An 8,238-nucleotide genomic window follows, 5' to 3' on the forward strand; every position below is an offset into this window, starting at 1 on the left:
GGCTGGGCGTAGCCTCGCGGCCCGCTTTCCCCATTGGCCGAGGCCCCAGGGACGGCGTTCGAACGTCCGTGCGCGGCGTCCAACCCCCATTGGGCTGGTTCGGGCAGCCGCCCGCGTCTGGAGAATCCGAAGACCTGAACTCAGTCACCGCCACCAGGCCACACGCGGAGGGGCGGTTAGCGCTCGGGTACCGGCCCAGTGTTTCCTCGGAAAAGCCACGGACCCCTTGTAAGTCGAAGTCGGTGGTGTTGCCTTGTTGACTCCTCGCTGTTAGTCCTCGTGTAAAACTCGGCGCCGAATAAATACGTGCTATTTTGCAGTGGTGATGGGGGAACCAAAAATGAGCACCTTCCATTCACGTCAGCAAATAACCAAGTCTAGGGAATATTCTGTCAGATCAGACCAGTCGCTCAGTCGTGTCCGACTCTTGCGACCGCATGAATCGCAGCACGCCAGGCCTCCCTGTCCATCACCAACTCCCGGAGTTCACTGAGACTCCTGTCCATCGAGTCAGTGATGCCATCCAGCCATCTCATCCTCTGTCGTCCCCTTCTCCTCTTGCCCCCAATCCCTCCCAGCATCAGAGTCTTTTCCAATGAGTCAACTCTTCGCATGAGGTGGCCAAAGTACTGGAGTTTCAGCTTTAGCATCATTCCTTCCAAAGAAATCCCAGGACTGATCTTCAGAATGGACTGGTTGGATCTCCTTGCAGTCCAAGGGACTCTCAAGAGTCTTCTCCAACACCACACTTCAAAAGCATCAATTCTTCCGCGCTCAGCCTTCTTCACAGTCCAACTCTCACATCCATACATGACCACAGGAAAAACCATAGCCTTGACTAGACGAACCTTTGTTGGCAAAGTAATGTCTCTGCTTTTCAATATGCTGTCTAGGTTGGTCATAACTTTCTTTCCAAGGAGTAAGTGTCTTTTAATTTCATGGCTGCAGTCACCATCTGCAGTGATTCTGGAGCCCAGAAAAATAAAGTCTGACACTGTTTCCACTGTTTCCCCATCTATTTCCCATGAAGTGATGGGACTGGGTGCCATGATCTTCATTTTCTGAATGTTGAGCTTTAAGCCAACTTTTTCACTCTCCACTTTCACCTTCATCAAGAGGCTTTTTAGTTCCTCTTCACTTTCTGCCATAAGGGTAGTGTCATCTGCATATCTGAGGTTATTGATATTTCTCCTGGCAATCTTGATTCCAGCTTGTGTTTCTTTCAGTCCAGCGTTTCTCATGATGTACTCTGCATATAAGTTAAATAAACTGGGTGACAATATACAGCCTTGACATACTCCTTTTCCTATTTGGAACCAGTCTGTTGTTCCATGTCCAGTTCTAACTGTTGCTTCTTGACCTGCATACAAATTTCTTAAGAGACAGATCAGGTGGTCTGGTATTCCCATCTCTTACAGAATTTTCCACAGTTTATTGTGATCCACACAGTCAAAGGCTTTGGCATAGTCAATAAAGCAGAAATAGGGAATATTCTAACCCAGTGCGTATTGTTCCTGCTAAAAACGGAAGGAAATAAAGTGCTCACAGCCAAAGCAATGTCTACTGACACATGAGTTTTAATGTAAAAATCAGGCCCACTAAGCGAAAGAGAGATTTAACCTTTAATTGCCCATTTCAACTTTACATCTTTATCAATGCAGGGAGCGAACATGTGGACAGTTTAGTCAAAGAGCAACCTTTGTAGTGTAACTGATAACAATAGGCCAGTTTTCTCATGTGAGTAATTTTTAGTTACTGTGCCTTAGTAATACAGAATTTTTAAATTTTATTTTTAAATATTTTATAACGATTCGCCAACCCACCATCCAAAGTCGGCCTCTTCCTATTGGAAGTAACTTACATAGTGAATCCCTTGTTCACAATTCCTTTGCTTTCATCTCATTTCTAATTCTGTAAAAATACGGGAGAAGTGCTTGTGTTGAGCACTCCGTTAGGCTTGGGACATTTCTAAGGAGATCATTATTGGCTGAAGACACTGTCACATCCAAATAAAGTCTGTTAAGTGCCATAGAGTGTGTGTGTGTGTGTGTGTGTGTGTGTGTGTGTGTGCGTGCGCGCATATGTTCATTGCTCATTCGTGTCGGAATCTTTGTGACCCTACTGACTGTAGCCTACCAGACTCCTTTTGCATAAACCAACAAGACTAGAATTGAAATGAGTAGATTACACAGAAAACCTAGTAACTTGAACAGATGAGTTAATTTATGAAGAAAAAAGCATTCCAGGCATAGGAAGCAGTACATGTAAAGGTAGAAATGTAAAAAAATATTGCCCACACGAAAAGGATGAGGAATTAGATATGTTTAGGGGTGAAGCTAGGATGGTAGAATAGGAGGATGCACAGATGATTCTTTCAGTGGATTTTCGTTCTTATTTCAAAGTTGTGTCTAATGCTAAGCCAAACATATTGTCATCACCACATATATTTTTTTAATGAGTTTAAATGCTAAGTCACTTCAGTTGTGTCCAAGTCTTTGTGATCCTATGGACTGTAGCCCACCAGTCTCCTCTGTCTGTGGAATTCTCCAGGCAAGAATACTGGAGTGGGTTGCCATGCCCTCCTCTAGGGGATCTTCCCGACATGGATGAAATTCATGGATCTCATTAGCAGGCAGTTTCTTCACTACTAGCGCCACCTGGGAAGCGCTTTATTGTGTGTAATGTAAAACATAATGCCCAAGTAATTGGTACGTTTTCAGATCTCTGAAATGGCAACCCACTCCAGTGTTCTTGCCTGGAGAATCCTAGGGACAGAGGAGCCTGGTGGGTTGCCGTCTATGGGGTCACACAGAGTCGGACACGACTGAAGCAACTTAGCAGTAGATCTCTGATTTCCTTTCCTCAGAAAAGAAAGAACCACTACAGTATTTTTCAGCAAATCTGAGCCCATCTGTATTATGTGAAGAAAGGAGCACTGGAGTGAGCATCAAGAGTCCTGCTCAGTCCCTGGTGTGGAGTATGACCATCTGCAGACAACCTGGGCTTCAGGCACCTTTCCAGCTGTATTACACTCAGAATGTAACCCTCATTTACACTCCTCTGAACCAGGAAGGCCACACTGACCTCTATTCCTGCCCAGTCCTGATAAGATGACAGTTACAATAGAATCATTCTTCTTTTTGCCAGAAATGCAATTCTTTTCCTAAGTGCAACCTTGGGCTTCTGGGCACCTGGTAACAATTTCTGTGGTCCTTGACTTGTACCTTCACCCTGTTCTTGGGGTGGTGCTTCATTTCTCTCTGCAGGAAGAGTGGTATACTGGGAAGCATGGCCCTAGTCACTGATTAATTCAGAAACAGCAAAGGAAAGGGTATCCCTTTTTACAGGTAAGGAAACTGAGGCCCAGAGAGGTTCAGAAACTTAACTGAAGTCACACAGCTTAATGAATGGCACAGTAGAATTCAACCCCAAGACAGTCTCTTTTTGGGAGACTCATGTTTTTGACCACTATGTTTTTTGCCTCCCTTCATAGCAACCCTAAGGTGACCACTGCTATACAACTCCAAAGGTGAAGAAACTGAGGATCTGAGTGATTAAGGCATTTGTTAAATGTCACTCAGATTAATCACTGGCTAGGCTCGGATTTGAATCCATTCTAACATCACTCCTTTCATAATTTCATACTCCTTAGAAAGTGCTGCTGCTGCTTGAGGAGAAAAAAATGGGGGAGTGGGCTCCACTAACACATAGGTATGTCTAGATTTGGAGCTTTAACTGTTATATTAATGTAATCATTAAGGTTAAGCAGATTAATATTTTTAGACCTTCCTGCTAATTAGCCCCGGTACTATAAGTTTTGCACAGTGATTCCAGTATTTACACCTGAACACTCTATACAGCCATGTGTTTTACGCCATTCTGATTTCTAGCATGTGGACTTGTGCCTCTCAAACGGAAACATCCATTAATAATCTCTGCTGATCACCTCTACTTGGAAACCCCTCAGCTACTTCACTGTAACTTACCAAATTTGAACCTATTATTTTTCTCCTCCCACAATGCTTTTTGCCTCCTCTTGCATTCATCATCTCAGTTCATGATGACCCTGGTCATCCACCAAGAGCGTTTTCCTTTTCCCTCACCACCATGTTGGTTGGTCAAATGTCATCGATTCCACTCATTGATTCCATCCAGGATTCCTCCCTTTTGTCCCCCTCTGCATTTATTCAAACTGTCTCCCAAATAGAGGCTGAGCCCATTCCTAACATGCCTTGATGAAACTAATGTCTCTTCCTCCCAGTTAATGTTTCACATTCTTCTCAGACTGATTTCTCAAGTTATAAACTGGATCACTGCACTCCCATCCTTTTAAAAACTTTACCCACAGGATAATCACCTAACTTCTCAAGTCCTGGCCCCAGTACTCTAAACTCACTTATTTCCTTCTACTCCTTCTCAAATACTTTAAATCCTAGCCACAAAGAACCAAGTTGATTCCTAGCTTATAAATTGGAAACTGTCTGATATAAAGATCCTATTATTTATAAATGAGTTGAAGGGTAAAATATATTTTGACTAACTATACTTCTGAGATTTTCAGATCCAGGTATTTATTTATTTTTTATTGAAGGGGAGGAAGCAAGGGTAAAACAAGCATTTAACAAGTGCTTAATTTGCCAGACTCTGTGCCAAGCTTGTGACGTGTATCTTCCCATCCACTCCCATCAGTCTCATGTTACTGTTTCATAATGTATATGTTTATTTATACTCATTCATTATATTCATATAATTATATATAATACATAATTATACTCATAATGCATATGTATATTTAATAATGTGTATGTTTCACATACGGGACAACTGAAGCTTAGAGCAGAAAATAACTTGCCTGATGTGTGATAGGGAGAGAGCATAGAGCCAGGTGTTGAGCCCCAGGCTACCCGAGTGCAAAGCTGTTGCTCATAACCGATGTCCTAACCTACTTCATCATGATGGATATGTTACAGCAGAGTAGTGAGGATGATTAGAAGGTTTTCAAGCAGAGAACATTTATAAGGACATTTCAGACAGAAAAGTGTATATGTAGCCTGTAAAGGAATGAAGAATAGAGAGTGGTCTGGAAATACAGTGAATGCAGGATGGATAACAAAAGCCCGGGGAACTTTCAGGTGAATGAAGATGAGATTGGAAAGGTAGGCAGGGGCCAGATCAGAGTGGATGTTTTTATGAGAATCATAATCACAGTCATGTTCTTTTCAGTTTGTTTTGTTTAGAAATAACTGAACTTATAGAAAAGTTTCAAGAATAGTGCAAAGAAACCCATATACCTCTTACCCACATTTGAAAGTGAAAGTGAAGTCGCTCAGTTGTGTCCACCCCTTTGCGACCCCATGGACCGTAGCCTACTAGGCTCCTCCATCCATGGAATTTTCCAGGCAAGTGTACTGGAGTGGGTTGCCATTTCCTTCTCCAGGGGATCTTCCCAACCCAGGGATAAAACCAAGGTCTCCCACATTGCAGGCAGACGCTTTACCATCTGAGCCACCAGGGAAGCCCAACCCACTTTTACCTATTGCTAATATTTTATCAAATTGCTTTATCTTATCAATTGTCTATATCTATTTTTCTATAATAGATATTTTATATACATATGATGAATAATTTCTGAACCGCTTAAAGGTAAGTTACATACATCATGGTCCTTTATAATATTTCAATGCATGTTTCCTAGGGATAGGGTGATTCTCTTATATAACGATAGTAATCAACTTTAGTAAATTTAATATGATACAACATTTCTATCCATTTGGGCACCTGTAATCCAATTTAGTTAATTGACCTAGTAATGTCCTTTATAGTTCTTTTTTCTTCTAGTACTTAATCCAGTCTAGAGTCACATATGGCATGACTCTAGACTATTTCTGTCTCTCTCTCCCCCTCTTTACAATAACAGCTTTATTGAAGTTTTAATTTGTTTTTATTTTTATGTTGAAGTGCCGGCTTTCCCATAAACATGAGTTTGTATACAAGGAAACCATAGAAAGGACCAAATATCCTTGGAAGGTATCTTTTAAAAACTATAATAATCATCAAATCACTACAAGTCTTTGCATTTCAAGTAGGAAGAGGATTGCTAAACAAACTCAGATTGGAGAAAAAGCACAATGAGAACAAATGCTGCCAAGTGGGGTATAATGGGAGAAGAGAGTTTTCAGTGGCGGAACTTCCATCTTTAGCATCATGTATTAGAAATGCCACATTGATATATTTGTTGTGGAAAATTGTCTTTTAAATGAGGCACAACCTAAAGAAAGAAAACTGAGTAATAAATCTGAATAAGAAGGAACTATAAGATATAGGTCATTTAGTAGTATTCTTTTCATTGTTGCATTAGTAATTTAATTTTAAACATGTTTGAGAAAAATAACCACAGTCTTCTGGTCTGTTTGACATTCTAATATATTTTCTTGGGCTGTTTCTCAGTATATTTGTGCTGTGTTGTGCTCAGTCATGTCTGACTCTTTGCAACCCTGTGGAATGTAGCCTCTAGGCTCCTCTATCTGTGGAATTTTCCAGGCAAGAATACTGGAGTAAGTTGCTGTTTCCTTCTCCAGGGGATATTCCTGACCCAGGGATTGGACCTGTGTCTCCTGCGTTGGCAAGTGGATTCTTTACCACTGCGGCACTTATACCCCTTGTCAATATTTCTTTGAAATAAAACTACAACTCGAGATGAGACATCCTTGCAAGACATATTTTACATGATGAATATGCTTGTGTGATGTATCTGAGATTTGCTTCATAATAAATCAGTACAGAATGAGGCTGGTGGGAAGTGGGATAGTGTAGATGAAACAAGATTTGAGCTTAACTTCTGTATGTGTTTCAAAATGTCCATAATTTTTTTATGCTTGGAAAAGTCGCTTCCCATTCCCATATCAGATATTTCAGGAATACATACAGATGTATTATTTTTACTTATTAGACCTCTTGGGATGAATTTGGGTGTTTGGAAAAGAGGGAAGAGTTGTTTAATTTTCTAAGTAATTAACCAGTTGCCCTTCCCAGGTTGCGCCAGTGATAATGAAAGCACCTGACAATGCAGGAAACGCAAGAGATGCGTTTGACCCCCTGGAGAAGGAAACAGCAACTCAGCCCAGCATTCTTGCCTGGAAAATTCCATGGACAGAGGAGCCTGGCGAGCTACAGTCCACGGGGTCACAAAGAGTGGACACGACTGAGCAGGCACGCAGCAACAGCCAATGGGCCCAGCACTGCTTTTTAAAGTATTTTGTTCTTTCATACTGTGATGCCAGAGGAGACTCTTGAAGAGTCTCTTGGATAGCAGAGAGATCAAACCAGTGAATCCTAAAGGAAATCAACCCTGATATTCATTGAAAGGACTGACGCTGAAGCTCCAATACTTTGGCCACCTGATGCAAAGAGCCGGCTCATTGGAAAAGACCCTGATACTAGGAAAGATTGAGGGCAGGAAGAGAAGGGGGCAACGAGGATGAGATGGTTGGATGGCATCACTGATGCAATGGGCATGAATTTGAGCAAATTCCAGGAGACGGTGAAGGACAGGTAAGCCTGGTGTGCTGCAGTCCGTGAAGTCGCAGAGTTGGACACGACTGAGTGACTGAACAACAGCGTGATGCCACTTTTATACACTAGAGGATATGCTGTTTTGTTTCACTGATTCGTCTGAATATTCTGGCGTTAGTACAAAACTGTTTAGTGATTCATTACTTTAAAAGTAGTATCCAGGGACTTCCCGGTGGTCCAGTGGCTAAGCCCCCACACTTCCAATGCAGTGGATACAGATTCCATCCCTGGTCAGGAAATTAGGATCCCACATGCTGGCTGTGCAGCCAAAATAAAAAGACAATGAAAAAAACAACAAAAAAAAGATAGTATCCACAAAGAAATAAATCCTTGTGTATATGGTCAAACAATTTTGGACAGAAGTATCAAGATCATTAATTGGGGAAGACAGCCTTTTCAACAAATAGTGTTGGGAAAACTGTTATACACATGCATGAAAGTTAGACCCTTACCTTACACCAAATACAAAAGTCAATTCAAAAAGAATCAAAGACCCTCACATAAAACCTAAAACTAAAACTCTTAGAAGAAAACAGGGCGAAAGCCTCATGACATTGGATTTGGCAATGATTTCTTGGATATGACACTGAAGACACAGGCAACAAAAGAAAAAATTGACTGACTGCTGCTGCTGCTGCTAAGTCGCTTCAGTCATGTCCGACTCTG

This window comes from Bos mutus, chromosome 6 (assembly GCF_027580195.1).
Source record: "Bos mutus isolate GX-2022 chromosome 6, NWIPB_WYAK_1.1, whole genome shotgun sequence".
NCBI lineage: Eukaryota > Metazoa > Chordata > Mammalia > Artiodactyla > Bovidae > Bos > Bos mutus.